Below are 20859 nucleotides of genomic sequence, written 5' to 3'. Positions count from 1 at the left end.
AGATGAATGTCATATTAAACAGGCAAGTTAATTATGGTCAGCTGCAAAGGCAGAAACATTCATCAACAAATAATACTAAACTCAGCAAAAAAAGAAACATCACTTTTTCAGGGCCCTGTCTTTCAAAGATAATTCATAAAAATCCAAATAACTTCACAGATCTTCATTGTAAAGGGTTTAACCACTGTTTCCCATGCTTGTTCAATGAACCATAAACAATTAATGAACATGCACCTGTGGAATGGTCGTTAAGACACTAACAGCTTACAGACGGTAGGCAATTCAGGTCACAGTTATGAAAACTTAGGACACTAAAGAGGCCTTTCTTCTGACTCTGAAAAACACCAAAAGAAAGATGCCTAGGGTCCCTGCTCATCTGCGTGAACGTGCCTTAGGCATGCTGCCAGGAGGCATGAGGACTGCAGATTTGGCCAGGGCAATACATTTCAATGTCCGTACTGTGAGACGCCTAAGACAGCGCTACTGGGAGATAGGACGGAAAGCTGATCGTCCTCGCACTGGCAGACCACGTGTAACAACACCTGCACAGGATCGGTACATCCAAATATCACACCTGCAGGACAGGTACAGGATGGCAACAACAACTGCCTGAGTTACACCAGGAACGCACAATCCTCCATCAGTGCTCAGATAGGCTGAGAGAGGCTGGACTGAGGGCTTGTAGGCCTGTTGTAAGGCAGGTCCTCACCAGACATCACCGACAACAACGTCGCCTATGGGCACAAACCCACCGTCGCTGGACCAGACAGGACTGGCAAAAAGTGCTCTTCACTGATGAGTCGCGTTTTTGTCTCACCAGCGGTGATGATCGGATTCACGTTTATCGTCGAAGGAATGAGAGTTACACCGAGGCCTGTACTCTGGAGCGGGATCGATTTGGAGGTGGAGGGTCCGTCATGGTCTGGGGCAGTGTGTCAAGGCATCATTGGACTGAGCTTGTTGTCATTGCAGGCAATCTCAACGCTGTGCGTTACAGGGAAGACATCCTCCTCCCTCATGTGGTACCCTTCCTGCAGGCTCATCCTGACATGATCCTCCAGCATGACAATACCACCAGCCATACTGCTCGTTCTGTGCGTGATTGCCTGCAAGACAGGAATGTCAGTGTTCTGCCATGGCCAGCGAAGAGCCCGAATCTCAATCCCATTGAGCACGTCTGGGACCTGTTGGATCGGAGGCTGAGCGCTAGGGCCATTCCCCCCAGAAATGTCTGGGAACTTGCAGGTGCCTTGGTGGAAGGGTGGGGTAACATCTCACAGCAAAAACGGGCAAATCTGGTGCAGTCCATGAGGAGGAGATGCACTGCAGTACTTAATGCAGCTGGTGGCCACACCAGATATTGACTGTTACTTTTGATTTTGACCCCCAATTTGTTCAGGGACACATTATTCCATTTATGTTAGTCACATGTCTGTGGAACTTGTTCAGTTTCTGTCTCAGTTGTTGAATCTGGTTATGTTCATACAAATATTTACACATGTTAAGTTGGCTGAAAATAAATGCAGTTGACAGTGAGAGGACGTTTCTTTTTTTGCTGAGTTTATAAACGCTATATCAAAGTTGTGTGTATTATCACACTGATATTTCACTCTATATACTACACTAGATTTCAATAGAAAAACACCAGAACTAATAACCTCAAAGGTAATGAATGTGCACTATCATTACATTATTTCACTGGCAGTAGCGATTATGTAACTATCCCCCTTCCCTTCTGCATGGGATAAACATACAGCCTAAGGCACCATACAGGTCCTTTGATATCCCTTGCCTACGCCAGAGAGATAAGAGGGTGGGAGGAGGTTGAGAGGTTCGAGCCAAACGCCTGCAGAGTCAGACACCTCTGCCATTTACTCCCCTGCCACTTAAGGGCCAAGCCAGAAAGCCAGTCCCCAGTGACTGAACACACTGTGCCTCATGAATACAGCTGAGAGGCTCCAGTCTGCAACACTACAGGAGCTTTAAAGGTTGAAGCTCAGGATTATCAGATAACCCGCATTGCATATGGACAGTATCATGCATGGATATACTGTAGCAACAGCAACACAGACTGACCAAAACAAAACTTGGCTAGAGTTTAAAAAAGAAAGGATACTGTCAAAGAGTTCAACAAACAGTATGCATCAATATCAACACATCATTGACATGATGGAAGGGAATCGCCATTGGCACGAGCTGATACAGTACAAATGGCGTTGTCTTGCAGTTAATATTATAAGACAACAGGGAACACAGGACCCTGTGCAGCAATAGATCTCCAAACACAACACATGAGAAACTGCTGTGAATACCTCTAGAATAGAATGTAGCAAGTTGATCACACCATGTTCTGTGCTCAGCACCCTGAATGGTTTTAATTATACACTGTAAGGAAAACACTATATCGTGAGTTGTGCTCACTATTTCACCCCTCAAGGTCAGAGGATCTTAAAGGAGATAATGACTTTGTTAAAGGGGAGGCATACTGTTAAATTACCTGTCCAAAGGATCCACACTGCTCTGTGACCTCTGGGTTAATCTAGAATGCACTATAGTGGGGAGCAGAGTAGGCTGGTGGGTGCAGCTATAGGAGGACCGCTCATTGTAATGGCTGGAATATAATTAATGGAACGGTATCAAACACATCAAACATATGAAAAACACATGTTTGACTCCCTCCCATTTATAACATTCCAGCCATTACTGTATCTCTACTTACACATTCATCTTCTGCACATCAATCATTCTAGTGTCTAATTGATATATTGTAATTACTTCGCCACCATGGCCTATTTATTGCCTGTATACAGATTTTCTTCAACTGTATTATTGACTGTATGTTTTGTTTATTCCATGTGTAACTCTGTTTTGTTGTATGTGTCAAACTGCTTTGCTGTATTCTTGGCCAGGTCGCAGTTGTAAATGAGAACTTGTTCTCATCTTGTCTACCTGGCTAAATAAAGGTGAAATATATATATTTTTTAATGAGCCCATCCTCCTATAGCTCCTCCCACCAGCCTCCACTAGTGGGGAGTCTAGATTTAGTCATCAATACTTTTACTTGCCGTTGTCGCCCTCACAGAGACAGAAGTGAATCGAGAAAGCTAGGGGAGAAAATGACTCCTGCCATAACTGGTAACGGTGGATAGTGATGAGGATACCGAAATTTACACTGACCATGTAGTTGATGCCAAAGCAGCCCCCCACAGTAGCCACATGTTTGTCCTGAATAACACACTGATAGTTTCACACATTACATGGTGCTATCTGTAACGATACAATCTGTGGTGTAGTGGATAGGAGTTTACCCACCTATCAGTGGTGTAGTGGATAGGCGTTTACCCACCTATTAGTGGTGTAATGGATAGGCGTTTACCCACCTATCGCAGAAATAATGTATAGAAAATATAGGGAGTTTACCCACAGATTTTGAAGTGATATCTTTACCTTACAAAACCAAAAGCAGAGGTTAGCAGGTGGACTTTATCTATCCAGTCATTCGTATTTGAGCATTTAGCCATAAAAAAACTACATTTACAAAATGAAAACATTGCAGGCACATCGTAAAGAGTCTGGTGAATTTGTCCATCCCAAAGCATTGCTGGTTCTGGCCCAGATTAGCATAGCATGTAAAGAATTATTGAGATCACTAAAACAGGCTATACTAATTAAAGCCAGAATCATCAATTCAAGATCTTCAGATTTCAGCCCCCAAATGGAAAAACATTCACTTGGACAGAGACACTGCAAAATGAGTAATGTTGTGTCAGTTAGGATCATAGGATGGTTGGATGGCAATGGATGACAGATGTTAACCTCTCCTCTAATCTTGTAGTTTATCTGGTGATAGTCTAGTAAGTCTACAAATGTATCTACAGTATGATATAGTTGGATAAAATAACATTCATATTCACCATGGAACGTGCAACTTCCTGTGTCTTGCTTTAGTATCTTTATCATTATTTTCTCTGTAGCAATTACTGAGACATACCGTTCAGATGAGTACAGAACAGTACAGACTCAGTAGTCAGGATGAGAAATGTCCTGTTCTGTTTCTGTCCTCTCCTCAAACAATCTTTATCTCACCGCCAGGCGTCATATCAGTGAATTATACCACACACATACCAGCTGCAACCTATGTCTTCTAAATGACATACCACACAAAATTAATGAGAGAGAGGGAGAGGGAATGAGAAAGAGAGAGCGAGTGAGAGAGACAGAGAGAGAGAGAGAGAGAGAGAAAGAAAGAGAGAGACAGAGAGAGAGAGATGACAAAAGAGATGAACGGTGTCAGGAGCGGAGATGTACAATTTACCAGAATGCTGTCCATCTGAAGTCGAGAGTAGAAACATGACGTTCCCTGTATTAATCACACTGCCAAACACTCAACAGAACCAAAACCCGACAGTATTAATTACCAAAGAGTTAGGACTCAACATTTGCATAGTGCTTCAAAGTATTTGGGCATGTCTGTCTGGGTGGCTTTTGGAATAAAACATGCTTTAACGGAATCAAGCGCTACAAAGTTTATAGCACTCAAGAAAACCCTTTTGATTTGATAAAAATCCCTTTACAGTCAATGGGCTTGTACATGTAATGTATCATCATTCATCACTTTAAGATCCAGCATTTATTGGAAGGTTTTCCCATGGATACTCTATTGGGATGAAGAAAATGACCGCCCTAAAATGACTCAGTCAAGAGATGAAACAGAGAAGATGGTATCGGAAGCCAATCTTCTGAAATAGATTCCACCCTTTCAAACAACTCTTTAAAGACCACTGGGGGTTATTTATGTTGAGGGCCAAACACGATTTCCATTGTATGTGTGAATTATGACAGCTCTTTGTTTTCCTTTGAGACAGTAAATTGATGGCCTGCCACAGACACTGAAGCATTCTCTCAATGTTCCAATTGTCATTTTCTTCAAAGTAAAAGACAACGAGCAAGTAGGCCTACATTTTTAACACGTGATAATAGATACACCCCATTTTTAGTAAGCTACCACAGTGGTTGGGTTTTCGTCAAAGTAATGTCTGTTAATCCTCTGGTAATGACCTTGCCATGTCATTCATGGTATTGTCTCAGATCAGTCACCTTGAAGTTGCATAATGCATGTAATATGAATAGTAGATCACAGGAGACTTTACGATAATCCTCATGAATGTACGCATACGTACATGTAAATTGGGAAAATATAAGATTACATATTTTAACGTTCTGGTCAATAAAAGCGTGATGTCAGAAAAGGTTAATGTAGGCTACATATTAACATTCTAAGAAGAGTAGTCCTGAAAGAGGTCATAGAAAAGCTTTCATATTTCAGTAATTGTCACGTTCTGACCTTAGTTCTTTTGTTATGTCTTTGTTTTAAGTATGGTCAGGGTGTGAGTTGGGTGGGTTGTCTATGTTCTTTTTTTCTATGATTTGGGATTTCTGTGTTTGGCCTGGTATGGTTCTCAATCAGAGGCAGCTGTCAATCGTTGTCCCTGATTGAGAACCATACTTAGGTAGCCTGGTTTCACTTTTGAGTTGTGGGTGCTTATTTTCCGTGTCAGTGTTTTGGTCCACACGTAACTGTTTCGGTTTTTCAAGTTGTCATTTATTGTTTTGTTTTGTTCTGTTCAGTGTTCATTATTCTTATTAAAAACCAAGATGAACACTTACCACGCTGCGTATTGGTCCGATCCTTGCTACTCCTCCTCAGAAGAGGAAAGCGGTTACAGTAATGAAGTGGTTTCACAATGAGGAATTTCTTGGTGCTACTTTTGCTGGAAGGTTAAAGGGATTTATGAATTTAAAGAAACCCACCAAAAAATCCACTTCTAGAGACACAGATTACTTGGACACGGTCTCAAGCAGGAAGAGAACTGTGCATTCTTGAAATAGAGCACATGAAACACAACCTGGCTGCCCTGAAATAAAAAAGTTCAAATTCAATCTTGTACTGAAGACTGGGTAGAACAAATAGGCGGAGAGAGGGGTAAGTTGAGCCAAAGGGGTAAGTTGAGCTACCCTTGTTTCTAGATAACTACACACAAAACAAATAATTCGACCAAATATTTAGGACGAGATCATCATTTCATGGAGTCTGTGAAAGATGAAACCACATGAAAAAAGTGTTAAACAAGTTACGTCCAAAAAACGGATTTTCACCAGTGGTTTCATGATGCTTGTAACTCGTCAGTCTATTCTTGTTCTGAGAAATGAAGGCTATTCCATGCGAGAAATTGCCAAGAAACAGAAGATCTCGTTCAACACTGAGTACTACTCCCTTCACAGAACAGCGCAAACTGGCTCTAATCAGAATAGAAAGAGGAGTGGGAGGCCCCGTTGCACAACTGAGGAAGACGACAAGTACATTAGTGTCTAGATACTCAACTAGTCTAAAGAGGGCCAGTTTAAACAGTTTTCAGCTCTGCTAACATAATTGCAAAAGGGTTTTCTAATGAGCAATTAGCGTTTAAAATGATACAATTCGAATAGCTAACACAACGTGCCATTGGAACATAGTGAGTGATGGTTGCTGATAATGGGCCTCTGTACGCCTATGTAGGTATTTCAATAAAAATCAGCTGTTTCCAGCTACAACAGTCAATTACAACATTAACAATGTCTACACTGTATTTCTGATCAATTTGATGTTATTTTAATGGACAAAAAATTTGATTTTTCATTCAAAAACAAGGACATTTCTAAGTGACCCCAAACTTTTGAACGGTAGTGTAGATGAGTATTCAGACCCTTTGCTACGAGACTCGAAATTGAGCTCAGGTGCACACTGTTTCCAATGACCACCGTTGAGATGTTTCTAGAACTTGATTGGAGTCCACCTGTGGTATATTATATTAATTGGAAATTATTTGGAAAGGCACACACCTGTCTATACAAGGTCCCACAGTTGACAGTGCATGTCAGAGCAAAAACCAAGCCATGAGGTCTAAGGAATTGTCGGTAGAGGTCTGAGACAGGATTGTGTCGAGGAACAGATCAGGGGAAGGATACAAAAAAATGCCTGCAGCATTGAAGGTCCCCAAGAACACAGTGACGTCCTTCATTCTTAAATGGAAGAAGTTTGGAACCACCAAAACTCTTCCTAGAGCTGGCCGCCCATCCAAACTGAGCAATAGGGGAAGAAGGGCCTTGGTCAGGGAGGTGACCAAGAACCTGATGGTCACTCTGACATAGCTCCAGAGTTCCTCTGTGGAGGTGGGAGAACCTTCCAGAAGGACAACCATCTCTGCAACCCTCCACCAATCAGGCCTTCATGGTAGAGTGGCTAGTCGGAAGCAACTCCTCTTGGAGTTTGCCAAAAGGCACCTAAAGGATTCTCAGACCATGAGAAACAAGATCGTCTGGTCTGATGAAACCAAGATTGAACTCTTCAGCCTGAATGCCAAGCGTCACGTCTGGAGGAAACCTGGCATCATCCCTACAGTGAAGCATGGTGGTGGCAGCATCATGCTGTGGGGATGTTTTTCAGCAGCAGGGACTGGGACACTAGTCAGGATCAAAGGACAGATGAACGGAGCTAAGTACAGAGAGATCCTTGATGAAAACCTGCTCCAGAGCGCTCAGGACCTCTACCCTAAGCACACAGCCAAGACAGTGCAGGAGTGGCTTCGGGACAAGTCTCTGAATGTCCTTGAGTGGCCCAGCCAAATACCGGACTTGAACCCTATCGCTGGAGAGACCTGAAAATAGCCTAGTCTCCCCATGCAACCTGAGAGAGCTTGACAGAATCTGCAGAGAAGAATTGGAATTGGGGAAACTCTCCAAATAGATGTGTGCCAAGCTTGTAGCGTCATACCCAAGAAGACTCAAGACTGTAAATGCTGCCAAAGGTTTTTCAATAAAATACTGAGCAAAGGGTCTGAATCTGTCACGCCCTGGCCTTAGTATTCTGTGTTTTCTTTATTATTTTGGTTAGGCCAGGGTGTGACATGGGTGATTATGTGTTTGTCTTGTCTAGGGCTCTTGTAGATTGATGGGGTTGTGTTCAGTGTAGTATTCTATGTAAGTCTATGGTTGCCTAGAGTGGTTCTCAATCAGAGGCAGGTGTTTATCGTTGTCTCTGATTGCGAACCATATTTAGGCAGCCATATTCTTTGGGTATTTCGTGGGTGATTGTTTCCTGTCTCTGTGTTTTGCACCAGTTAGGACTGTTTCGGTTTTTCCACGGTTTCTTGTTTTGTATATGTATATTGTTCACGTTATCATCTTTATTAAAGATGTTCAACCATAACCACGCTGCATTTTGGTCCTCCTCTCCTTCCCAGGAAGAAAACCGTAACAGAATCCTTAAATGTGATATTTCCGTTTTTTTTATTTTATATATATATATATTTTTTGGTTTTTGTTTTGCCATTATAGGGTATTGTGTGTAGATTGATGAGGGGAAAAAAACAATTTAATCTATTTTAGAATAAGGCTGTAACTTAATTAACAAAATGTGGAAAAGTCAAGGGGTCTAAGTACTTTCCGAATGCACTGTAGTACGACGATAAGTTTTCATTTGTGAGGAACATAATAAATCATGGCTGTAGGGCTAATAGTATTTTTGAAATCCCTATTTGATTGGGCAGATGAACTGAATAACTGAAGGGAAATGATAGCGCCACTATCTGTCTTTTTAAAAGGTCCCAGATTGAGTTATTCAGAACATAGCAGCTCCACTGACTAGGGGACTGACAGAATGTGTCTTCACCTACTTCTGTATACCTGCCAGTTCCCTTATCCACTCCTCAAGACTGACATGGAATTCAGATCACTTTGCCTTGCCAGCTACTTTGTCTGGTGACAACAGCCCTGGGGCCTTTACAAGTAGCCAATTAAAAAGTAATCAAGGGTAGAGTCACACCGTGGGCTTCTGGCTCCCTTACTCCTCTATACCCTTCATCTCTCATTGTCATGTTCTGCCATCCTCTACCCATTGGTCTTAATTAATGGCAGTCATGATATACAGATGTAGGATCTTAATTTGATCACCCTGTTGCAGGAGAACTTTCATGCAATGCGGGACATTTAGAACATTATAGTGTATTTGAGGTTAAAAAAGTTTTCCACATTAAAATTTCAGACTTGATTTTCCCATATGAAAAATGTATCAACCCTTACAAAAATGTCCATTAATTATAGGCCACATAATAATTCACATGTCTAGTTGCTGCAGGAAAATGTTTCCTGATATAGCAAACTGGCTCAAATTCTACATCTATAGATCATGACAGAGTCCTTAGAATCCCTGAAGGGAAGAGAGACAGGAACGCTTGGAATACAACAGTATAGCTAAGTTTTAATTTGTGCCTCTATAAGAACTAATGCCACCTTAAGATTTTACCAAGAGGATGGCAACATTCCTTGAGGTGAGTACTTTTGCAGTCTTGTCATGCATGAAAAAATACCCCTCCTGGGCTGCGAGGACGGATCGTAATAAGTGTTCCTTCGAGGAGGAGGAGGGGATGTTTTTTAGGATATAAACAAACAATCAATGCCTGCAATTTTAACAGTAACTCATAATGCAGTACACAGCAAAACACTGAGTTCATAACAATCATTAAAAAATAGGTTTAGAAAAATCTCTGTTCTGATCGACAGACATGTCTACAGCCTTGTGGCTTTGTTGTTCCCCAATAATCTGCCCTGTCACTCATCATTGCATACTTAATTGGTGTATAAAAAAGAATAACATTGGAAAACATAATTGAACCAAAATCTACTGTTGGCAGCATAGTGAATATTTAAGAGTTGCAAATGAATGCGGTTCAAGACAGCATCTGAATACCAAAAGCACAGACGTACAGACCCGTGACCAACAACCCAGCAAAGAACACAACATTTATAAAATAATTATGACTAGTTTATTCTGTTTGTATGAAAAACGACGGTATAAAACAGCTTTATCAGATTCCAGAACCAGATCAAAACAAAGTCACCTAACCTAACCTTCATCATTTCTAATATGCAAGACCCATTTTAATGATGTCTCAGCGGTTCCAATTATCTCAACACTGAGTCCTCATATTAACCTTTCATACAGCCCCTGTTTGTCCCCAACCTTATTATCGGGAATGAGACCCGGTTTCTACTGGTCACTACAGACTAAAATTAAGAATATAACATGGGTTGACATGAGATACTATATCCATACAGTATACAACGCCGCTGAGTTACTGTATAAGTAACTTTCCCCAAGAGCTGTTAGTAACTGTCCAGTGAAAACGGACAGGTTAAACGTTAATATTCCGTTAACTCATACCCAAATAATGTTGTTGACTCGTATTTGTGGCCAAAGCATAAATTGGAGAAAAACACTTCAAAACCCCCACCCAAAACATGTATCTCAAACAGACCGTTTCAAAAATGCTTGCTATTTCCTCATAGAAGATGATGTTATGTTGGCTCATTGGCTGAGCTGGCCAATTAGTGCTCAAAATGCATGAATATTTTTAATGACCAGTATATGTTCATTCTGTTGTTGGGGCATGCCCACACCATTCTAACACAGGAAAGCTACTTTTTAAAATACTTGAAATACCTATTTTTGGAAGGAAAACTATTTCACTCATATTGTATTTCATTTTAGGTCATATTTCATAGAAATATGGAAACAGTTACTTTAATAGGAGACACCGCTGAGATCCAAACAATGAGTGGACTCCAGGCATTATTCTGGACAAGTAATTATATTCACAAAAATGAAATGACAAAAACTGTTTAATTACATCACTTGGTGAATATTGCTACCTCAGTTTCACAAACGGATGTTGACACAGTTCTATCGGATTTATAACCAGGCAGATTGGAGAGCCCATGTATACCCCAGCAGAGCTTGAAACAATTATTTTGACCTGACGTAAGGCCTGTTCTATCGATCATGAAGTCAATCTTGTTTAGCATACAGAACATTGCCTCAAATAGTCAATCTGGCCCTGCAAGCCTCTGTTGAAATACAATTGAAACTCATCTCTGTCAGTATGGATGGAAAAGTGTTCATATAAAACTGAATGGCCCTTCTCTTTTTGTTTTCAAAAACGTCCATCATCAATCAGACGTCCATCATCAATTTAGGCCACCATTTGAGTGGTTAGGTAAGCACAAAATATTTGGGAGTATATTGCCAATGTCAATCAAGTCCGAATGATATTGTGTGGTAGGGGGTTGCACTTATATCAACCCATAGGTCAGTGTATTAACTACACAAATCTGAGCCAATGCATAATCATAAATAAACTATATCTGGAGGCTATTTTGAAGGACACCAGTTGATTGAACAATATTGAACATGAGTCACGTAACTAGCCTTTCTACGTAGGTCGCAATCCTTAAAAATCTGACTTTAGGCCTCCCGGGTGGCGCAGTGGTCTAAGGCACTGCATCGCAGTGCTAGCTGTGCCACCAGAGACTCTGGCTTCGATCCCAGGCTCTGTTGCAGCCGGCCGCGACTGAGAGGCCCATGGAGCGGCACACAATTGGCCTAGCGTCGTCCGGGTTAGGGAGGGTTTGGCCGGCAGGGATATCCTTGTCTCATCGCGCACTAGCTACTCCTGTGGTGGGCCGGGCGCAGTGCACACTGGCCAGGTCGCTAGGTGTACGGTGTGTCCTCTGACACATTGGTGCGGCTGGCTTCCGTGTTGGATGCGTGCTGTGTTATGAAGTATTGCGGCTTGGTTGGGTTGTGTTTCGGAGGACGCATGGCTCTCGACCTTCGCCTCTCCCGAGTCCGTGCAGGAGTTGTAGCGATGAGACAAGACAGTAACTACCAGCAATTGGATATCACGAAAAAGGGGGTAAAATAATAAAAATAAAATAAAAATCTGACTGCCACATGGTCTGGAATCTCTCCATTCTCCATGAATTGATTTCTGAGGGGAGCAAGTGAAAAGTACAATCACACTTACAGACATGTACAGACCCTCCCCCCCACGCACACCCACAAGCATGAACACACATGCACATTCACGCACAATCCCATATCGACCCAGTGTGAGAAACAATAAACAGTCCACATTAATGCATCTGATCACCGATCAATATCCATCACCACATGCCCCTTGTCTGACACACAGTAGGGGTGTGTATCCCCTTCGTCTGACACACTCACACACAACAGGGGGTCTGTATGTCATAAAGGCCTATTCTCCAGATGGAGGCAATCTCAAATTGATGATGATGCATATTTTTAGTCATTCTAAAAAAGAGAATGAAACGGTGGCCCCATCAATGAGACTGCCTCATAATTAAGAAATAAAGATTTTTCCCAGGCATGTTTCTCACCCAGATGAAAACACAATTCTACTGGGGCCAGCCAATCAATACTGCAAGTTTAAAGCAAGAGAAGTTTAGGCCCAGTCAGCTGACTGCCATTTCAGAGTGTGGGCCGGCAGAAAACAACAACAAAAACATGAAAAAGATTATTGATTCAGCTGAAGACAGCTCTCCTCAGTTGGAGCATAAAGTCTTTCTACGATTAACATTATATACAGTAAGGTCTTTATGAGAAAGCAAGTAGACAGCGACAGGCAGGGGGAAGGAGCATGTGTCTCTTATCCGTCCACAGAGCTGTGAAGGATTCAGTTTACTCACCAAAAGTTTGGGAAGGTGAAGTGGCTGGAAGTCACCTTTCAGTGGAGTGCATTTCAGCGTCTATGACCCCCATTTCAGTATCTGTGCCGTCCACTTGTGAGTGCTTATCCTCCGACTGGGTCATGGTGTCTGGAGGAGAGGGAGGGAGGGGGGTGGGCAGGAGGGAGGGAGAGGGGGAGGAAAGAGAGCGAGAGAGAGAGAGAGAGAGAGAGACGAAATTGAAGTTTGGATCAGTCCTTGTTGAAACTACTGTACACTCATAGAAAAAAGAGGCTATATAGAACCTAAAAGGGTTATATCCCATTAACAATACACCTCATGAACTGAACAGAGAACCTTGGAATACTGTGTTGAAATACAATAACAAGTCCCTAAAAAAGGACTGGACCTACAGAAAAATGTCTCTCCGTCACCTTTAGAAGGCAAAAAAGTTCAAACTCATCTTTGATGCCTTTCAGATATGTGCTGGAGTTGATTTGCCGTTAAAGCTGAGATACAGGCTCAGTAGTGACTGTAGACTTAACACCATTCTTTGGGTCACTACGTAAATCAGCTCTCAGAAGACTCAATTCATCTGATTACATCACGCCTATCTGTATTTGTATTTGTTATGGATCCCCATAAGCTGCTGCCAAGGAAGCAAAATTAAGGTAGTTATACAATTTTAAAAACATTACAATACATTCACAACAGATTTCACCACACATTAAGTGTGTGCCCTCAGGCCACAACTCTACTACCACATATCTACAACACAAAATCCATGTGTAAATGTGTGTATAGTGCATATGTTATCGTGTGTGTATATGTATTGTGTGTCTGTGCCTGGGTTTGTGTCTCTATTCCATAAGTTATATTTTTATCTGTTTTTTAAAATCTAATATTACTGCTTGCATGAGTTACTCGATGTGGAACAGAGTTCCATGTAGTCATGGCTCTATGTAGTAATGTGTAGTCTGTTCTGGACTTGGGGACTGTGAAGAGACTGTGTCCAAGCTGTGTGCTAGTAGTTCAAAAAGACAGCTTGGTACATTCAACATGTCAACACTTCTCACAAATACATTGTAGTGATGAAGTCAATCTCTCCTCCACTTTGAGACAGCAGAGATTGACATGCAAAATATTCATGTTAGCTCTCTGAGTACATCCAAGGGCCAGCCGTGCTGCCCTGTTCTGAGCCAATTGCAATTTTCCCTCTTCAAAGAGTCCCTCTTTGTGGCATCTGACCACACAACTGAACAGTTGTGGGTCTTTCAGCATGACAATGATCCCAAACACACTGCCCGGGCAACGAAGGAGTGGCTTTGTAAGAAGCATTTCAAGGTCCTGGAGTGGCCTAGCCAGTCTCCAGATCTCAACCCCATAGAAAATCTTTGGAGGGAGTTGAAAGTCTGTGTTGCCCAGCAACAGCCCCAAAACATCACTGCTCTAGAGGAGATCTGCATAGAGGAATGGGCCAAAATACCAGCAACAGTGTGTGAAAACCGTGTGAAGACTTACAGAAAACGTTTGACCTCTGTCATTGCCAACAAAGGGTATATAACAAAGTATTGAGATAAACTTTTGTTATTGACCAAATACTTATTTTCCACCATAATTTGCAAAAAAAATCATTAAAAATCCTACAATGTGATTTTCAGGATTTTCTTTCTTCTCATTTTGTCTGTCATAGTTGAAGTGTACCTATGATGAAAATTACAGGCCTCTCTCATCTTTTTAAGTGGGAGAACTTGCACTATTGGTGGCTGAATAAATACTTTTTTTTGCCCCACTGTACATTATCAAGCATTTCACATATTATCCAGATACAGACTGTTAACACTTGGTAGTTTATAGCAGCTTCCCACAAGAATGGATTTAGGTGAGGCAGATGAACCTAGCCATATTACTTCAACAGTATTTAACATGAGATTCTCTATAACATTTGCAATACCCACAGAGCTGCAGTAGTCTCGTAGCCAGTTATGGAGGGTTAGAAGTCTGCTGAAACATTCAATGCCACGATTTAGGGAGGGTAGAGGGCCAGATATTATGGGGCGTTTGTTGGTGTCAAGCAGTGACCAAATCAGTTCTTTAAAATCCATCTTGAGCTGTTCTGAGCTGCCCTTCATAATGTAATTGAATCCCACATGAACTAAATTTCCTGATGCTGGTTTAAAATGTTTGGGAGCAGCTTATTGATGTCCTGTACTTGTGATCCTGTATAGCACAAAGTTTGCTGAACGCAATGGCCGGAGGGAATGGAGAAATCCGCACATTTCTACCCCTCACACAATTCGTTGAACCTTTCACAGGTCCACGAGAAGCTCACTTCAAATGGCTTCCATTGCCCACTGGGTTGCATATGTCAAACAAACAGTCTCTTCATAGACCTACTGTCACTGACTCCAGTACACCAGTTCCGGGGGTCTACGTCACCGGACCCTAGGCATCCCTGAACTGTCTCATTACACACACCTGATTCCAATTCCCCTGATTAGTAATTGTATATATGTGCCCTCTGTTCACCATTGTCTTGTTGGTTATTGTACCCATGTCAGCTGGTCTGTGAGTACCTGTGCTTTGTGTTATCGGCTTTCGTGCTGCGTGTATTGTGCCCTTGTTATTACGGGTCATGTCCTGTGTATTGTAGTGCATTTTCTATTACGGATCTCACACCGTGTAGTGTATTGCAGGTCTCGTCCTGTGTATTTATTAGAGGTTTTATCTCGCTCATTATGTTGGGTTACATTCCTGTGTTTTTGTATAGGTGTTTGTTTTGGGCTTCGTCCCCGTGCCTTAGGGCTTCGTCCCCCCCCCATTATGAATTCCTGTGCCTGAATCCAATAATTTATACAACGTGACACCTACTGATACTTTCTCTGCATTGCTTGATATGCAAACAAAGGAGAATTTATGACATCTGATTAAATAAGTCTTCTAGTTAAGAGAAAATATGAACCCCCTATCAACCCATGAAAAAAATAGCACTGGTCATGAATGAGTTCCAAGACTAAAACATCTTTGCTAAAGAAAGGGTCTGTTGCGGGAGACACTCAATGAGAATGGGCCAATGACAAGCTGGATGGGACCTTACTCGAAGCACAGATAAGATTTCTATACAGGTAGCTGACTACAGTATTATAGTAACAGTACTACAGCAGATGTAAAATAATTAATTTCCTGTGCTGATTGTATTGGAAAGTCCTTTCATCGCATGTTGCACTTGAACGATGGGCTAGATCAATAGATCAATATTGCTGCATATTAGTGATAATAAAAAGGAATAGCTTCTGTATTGACAAACATCATCATCAACACAAATTCTGTATGTAGCTAAATATTTTCCACTTACTTTGTAACCATTAATTGGTTGTCTATTGACATACTGTATGACCAATTCTCATTCTCCCCAAAAACAGTCCTTTTACAGTTAGTGCATTCCAACAAGACATGGTATTTCATTTTAAGATCAGTGACCTCACTTAGCTAATTATAGGCAGCTTTTGGCCTAGTATTCAAAGACATTCATATGATTGCCATAAAAATGATATGGAGTTAAAATGAGACAATGAACATGTTCCCAGCTTCCTTCCTTAATCTGAAGAGAAAGGCTAATGTGACTCTTAATATGCGTGAAGCATGAATAGGATGACTTTTCCTCCATAATGAGAAATGGAAATCATCTGACATGAGACTTTCTAACACAATAGGCCATTGCTAATCTAAGTGTGCATGTGTGTGTGAGGTGTGTCCATGTGAGCATGTGTTTGTGTGTAAGTGTGTGTGTGTGTGTGTGCGTGCGTGTGTGTGTGAATTCACGTCATAATAAGGTCATAGTAAGGTTATCAGAATAACTTATTTAAGTTTAAGTATTTATAATTGGTCAGAATTATAATCGAAAGGGTTCTCAGGGAGTATTGGTCATTAACATGAAATGAACTAAACGGGACATGTCCATAGTCCTCTTGACCTTATCTCATTAGTTTCATTCATTATTTTCATAACATATGTAACACACAGCTACCCTTGCTCAAAATCTAAGCTACAGTGGCTGTCTGTCTGTGCCCTAGCCAAATGGCCTGTCGAATTCAGTTGACAGTTCGGGGGAGCGTAACATCTACAGGACACAACCTTGGTTTTAATTAAGCTTCAGCGAGCCCATATTCCTCTCTCTCAGCACACAGCTAGAGGAGAATTCACAAGCTGGGTCGTATTTATGTAAGCTCAGGCATTCCTTTTTTAAAGAGTAGTCTTATCTTGCCCAACTAGGGTATAACTTCAATCTGCTATGCACATATACTGGCTGATACCACGTTGATAACCCATTTCACTGACTGTTTGTCTTCATCTTACGTTGGAGGGAAAAAACTGTATGGAACCATGTTTTGGGACCTACCATTTTCAGTGTCAAACAATGGGCTCACAGTGATTTAAAGTGGAACTGACAGCATTTTAGCAACATTAAATCTTATTAAAATATTTTCATATACAAGCGAGTACAAGCGAGCACCTACATATGTTAATTTTCAAATTTTCAGAAATTCATAGAATGTTTGGGAATGACGTATAGCAAGGCATTTGTGAAAACTCAATAGCAATATAGAGTGGGAAACGGTCGTGCGTTTGGACAATTAATAGACATTGCAGTAAATAAAACCGAATAAAAACATCTGTCCTGTCCAGGACTGGTGTCTACACAGACCGGTGCGCCATAGCCAATCAGAGCTACAGTAGGCCTATTTGCAACATGGGCCTGTAATAATTAACTTTAAACTGCACTGTGTGTTAACATGCAGTAGAAAAATTCCACAAAATTCACCTGAATGGATATCTGCAAATATGTAAACACCACGGGAGTCCTTTGACATTTTGGAACTTCACAATCCAATTGATCAAACAACCATAAAAAGGTAATCACTCTCTCCCTCAGTTGTCTATGCACATCAACAACAACAAGATCAACAACTAACGCTAGCCAAAGTGAGATGAGCTAAAATCTAATGATGGAAAATGAGATAAAACCTCTAACCAAATAGCATTTTAACATATTAAAACAGAAAAGAGCTAAATAATACTTGTCCAGCCTTTGCTGCTCGGTGTGCAGATGTGCATAATATTCTGTAACCCTAAGCTAGTTGGCTGTCAAATTTGCACTGCTCGTCCTTTTTTTACCTAGGCAGGTCAGTTAAGAACAAATTCTTATTTTCAATGACAGCCTAGGAACAGTGCCTGTTCAGGGGCAGAACGACAGATTTGTACCGTGTCAGCTTTGAACTTGCAACCTTCCGGTTACTAGCCCAACGGTCTAACCACTAGGCTACCCTGCCGCCCCTGCCGTCCTTCTGCAGTTTGCCTGCCAAATTGTGCATGCTCGTCCCAAACCACGTTTTGACAACTGAATGGGAACTTGCCTGCCTGCCCATTTGATGGATGCATTTGATACATTTGATTGACAACTAAGAGATATGTTAGCGATTCACATTTATTACTAGCTAACTAAATGACACCTGCAGTATTTCTAGCTGTAGCCAAAGAAAAATGATATGAGGGGGAAAAGTCGGTCAGCAGCTAGTTAGCTAACGTTAGGCTCTGTGTTTTTAGCTTGCTAAATAAATAGCTAGTTACATCAATAGAAACACTAGCCCAGGGGTGTCAAACTCGATCAGTGCACTGAAAAAACAATTAATTCGCCGGGCCAGATATTTTTTACATGCAACTGCTACCCAAACGTGCCATTTTTTAAATATGCCCCTTTATAATGTCCACTTACAGTATGTACATATATAGCATTTTAACATATTAAAACAGAAAAGAGCTAAATAATACTTGTCCAGCCTTTGCTGCTCTGTGTGCAGATGTGCATAATATTCTGTAACCCTAATCAAAAAGTATTTAATAACTCCAAATAACTCAAATTTAGCTACAGGTTGTTGTAACATATAAACTTAAAACAAGTTTTTTTTTTTAATTGCACTGCATGGATCACCTGGTGCAGCAGAACGCAGCCTTGCTGTATGGTCTTGTAGTTGAGTAGCAAGTAGCCAGCCCAGGCTATTGCTCAGATGTTGCTGTAATAAGCCTACATGTTTCTCCTTTGCATGGTGTTTTGTTGCAGGTTTAGTTTTTTGGTTATTCATTGTCAAGCTTTAAAAAGCAAAGCCAGTCTGCAACATTTTAGTAGCCTAGCTAGGACTGTGGCATGTGTCTGTCTGTACACTTCCCTTCCTCTGCTTGCTGTAAAGGGTACACACAAAAGTGGCACAATTGAAGTTGAATGCACTGATGCCAGGGCAATTTCATGAAGCAGATGACTCAACTCCTTTATAATCGCTTGTGTGTCCTATTAGACCCGCGGGTCTTGTGTTTGACACGTGCGCTAGCCTATTAGCCATGTTATGACTGACTTGTGATCATTGCCCTTGCTAATTTGATTATATTGACATTTCCAGCCTTAGTTACAGTTGTCCGTTTTTGTTCAAAGTATTGAGTCATTGAAACTGAAACAGTGCATCCTGAATGCAGGAAGCAAACAATGTACCAGGCCAGCTGTGATTTACAACCTGCAATATTTTTTGGGACTACCAAGAAATGTATTGGTAAATTATATGAATCATGCATTGAACTGCATCCATCTATTGCCTTACTGTACATTATGGAATTTTGCATCAAATAGAACCTATTGTTAAAACCTCTTGTAAAGTTGGTTTTGAAGCATAAACTGAGAATTTGATATTTTTGACTGATATTATGATTGTCTGTTTGTTCATATCTGCAAAGTAGTTAAAACGTTGACTGTTCCACTTTAAGAGGTCTGAGATCCAATGTGACATCATAAAAAAGGGCCTCAAACCTGAAACCTTGCGTCATGATAACAACAAGGGCACACATGGTATTGGATATCTCCTAACTAAAAGCTTTTAAGACAAGATAACACCCACATTTTACATATGTGTTAAACCACCTACAACGATGCTTACTTGACTCGTTGATAGGTAATAATCAAGGTAAGTCAGGGCTTAGTGCATGTCTAATAAATAACTCAGTATGGTGAGGTGATGGCGTACTGAGGTATATATTCTGTCCAGCTGTGCTACCGCATAGAGGAATGTGTGAGAGGGGGTGAGTCGGGGATGAGAGTGTGGCTGTTGGTGGGGAATGAAGACCCCTGTTTCCAGAGAAACCCATGGTCATCTCTATAGTCATGACACGGACTGCCTGGAACTCAGTGGGATAAACCGATCTGTTTGCACAGATACGACCTACTTAGCATGCCACAGACCCTTCTGTGTCCTGTAAGGGAATTTAGAATCAGTTACAATCCAATTATGTTTGATCACTCACCTTGAATGATTGTGTGAATTGAATCACTTTCTCTAATCCAAATTACATAACTGTCAGTCTCACTGACCAAAAGCTATTCTACTCTATAATAGGGTTCCCCAACTGGCGGCCCAGAAGCAATTGTATTATTATTATTATTAAAAGACATAAAGACTGTAAAACCACCAGTCAACCAGCTCCAAGGGATTTTAATTTTGGAAATCTGTTCCAAAGTATTCCCAAGCATAATAGAGAGATATTGTACAGTGCCTTGCGAAAGTATTCGGCCCCCTTGAACTTTGCGACCTTTTGCCACATTTCAGGCTTCAAACATAAAGATATAAAACTGTATTTTTTTGTGAAGAATCAACAACAAGTGGGACACAATCATGAAGTGGAACGACATTTATTGGATATTTCAAACTTTTTGAACAAATCAAAAACTGAAAAATTGGGCGTGCAAAATTATTCAGCCCCGTTACTTTCAGGGCAGCAAACTCTCTCCAGAAGTTCAGTGACGATCTCTGAATGATCCAATGTTGACCTAAATGACTAATGATGATAAATACAATCCACCTGTGTGTAATCAAGTCTCCGTATAAATGCACCAGCACTGTGGTAGTCTCAGAGGTCCGTTAAAAGCGCAGAGAGCATCATGAAGAACAAGGAACACACCAGGCAGGTCCGAGATACTGTTGTGAAGAAGTTTAAAGCCGGATTTGGATACAAAAATATTTCCCAAGCTTTAAACATCCCAAGGAGCACTGTGCAAGCGATAATATTGAAATGGAAGGAGTATCAGACCACTGCAAATCTACCAAGACCTGGCCGTCCCTCTAAACTTTCAGCTCATACAAGTAGAAGACTGATCAGAGATGCAGCCAAGAGGCCCATGATCACTCTGGATGAACTGCAGAGATCTACAGCTGAGGTGGGAGACTCTGTCCATAGGACAACAATCAGTCGTATATT

The 20859-nt window shown here is 41.2% G+C and overlaps 1 protein-coding gene across 1 annotated transcript in view; it reads right to left on the bottom strand.

Annotated features, from left to right (window-relative positions):
- The window catches only part of LOC110529681 (muscarinic acetylcholine receptor M3-like), a 107516-nt gene that overhangs the window by 44980 nt on the left and 41677 nt on the right, over positions 1-20859 (bottom strand). Inside the window, exon 2 of the mRNA XM_021612116.2 lies at positions 12586-12714. The gene's annotated coding sequence lies outside the window, so the exon portion shown is untranslated. The remainder of the gene's footprint in view (positions 1-12585; positions 12715-20859) is intronic.

The sequence above is a fragment of the Oncorhynchus mykiss genome, chromosome 1 (genome assembly GCF_013265735.2).
Source record: "Oncorhynchus mykiss isolate Arlee chromosome 1, USDA_OmykA_1.1, whole genome shotgun sequence".
NCBI lineage: Eukaryota > Metazoa > Chordata > Actinopteri > Salmoniformes > Salmonidae > Oncorhynchus > Oncorhynchus mykiss.
Note: the sequence above shows the minus strand (reverse complement) of the source record. Positions and strands in the feature narration are given on the sequence as shown.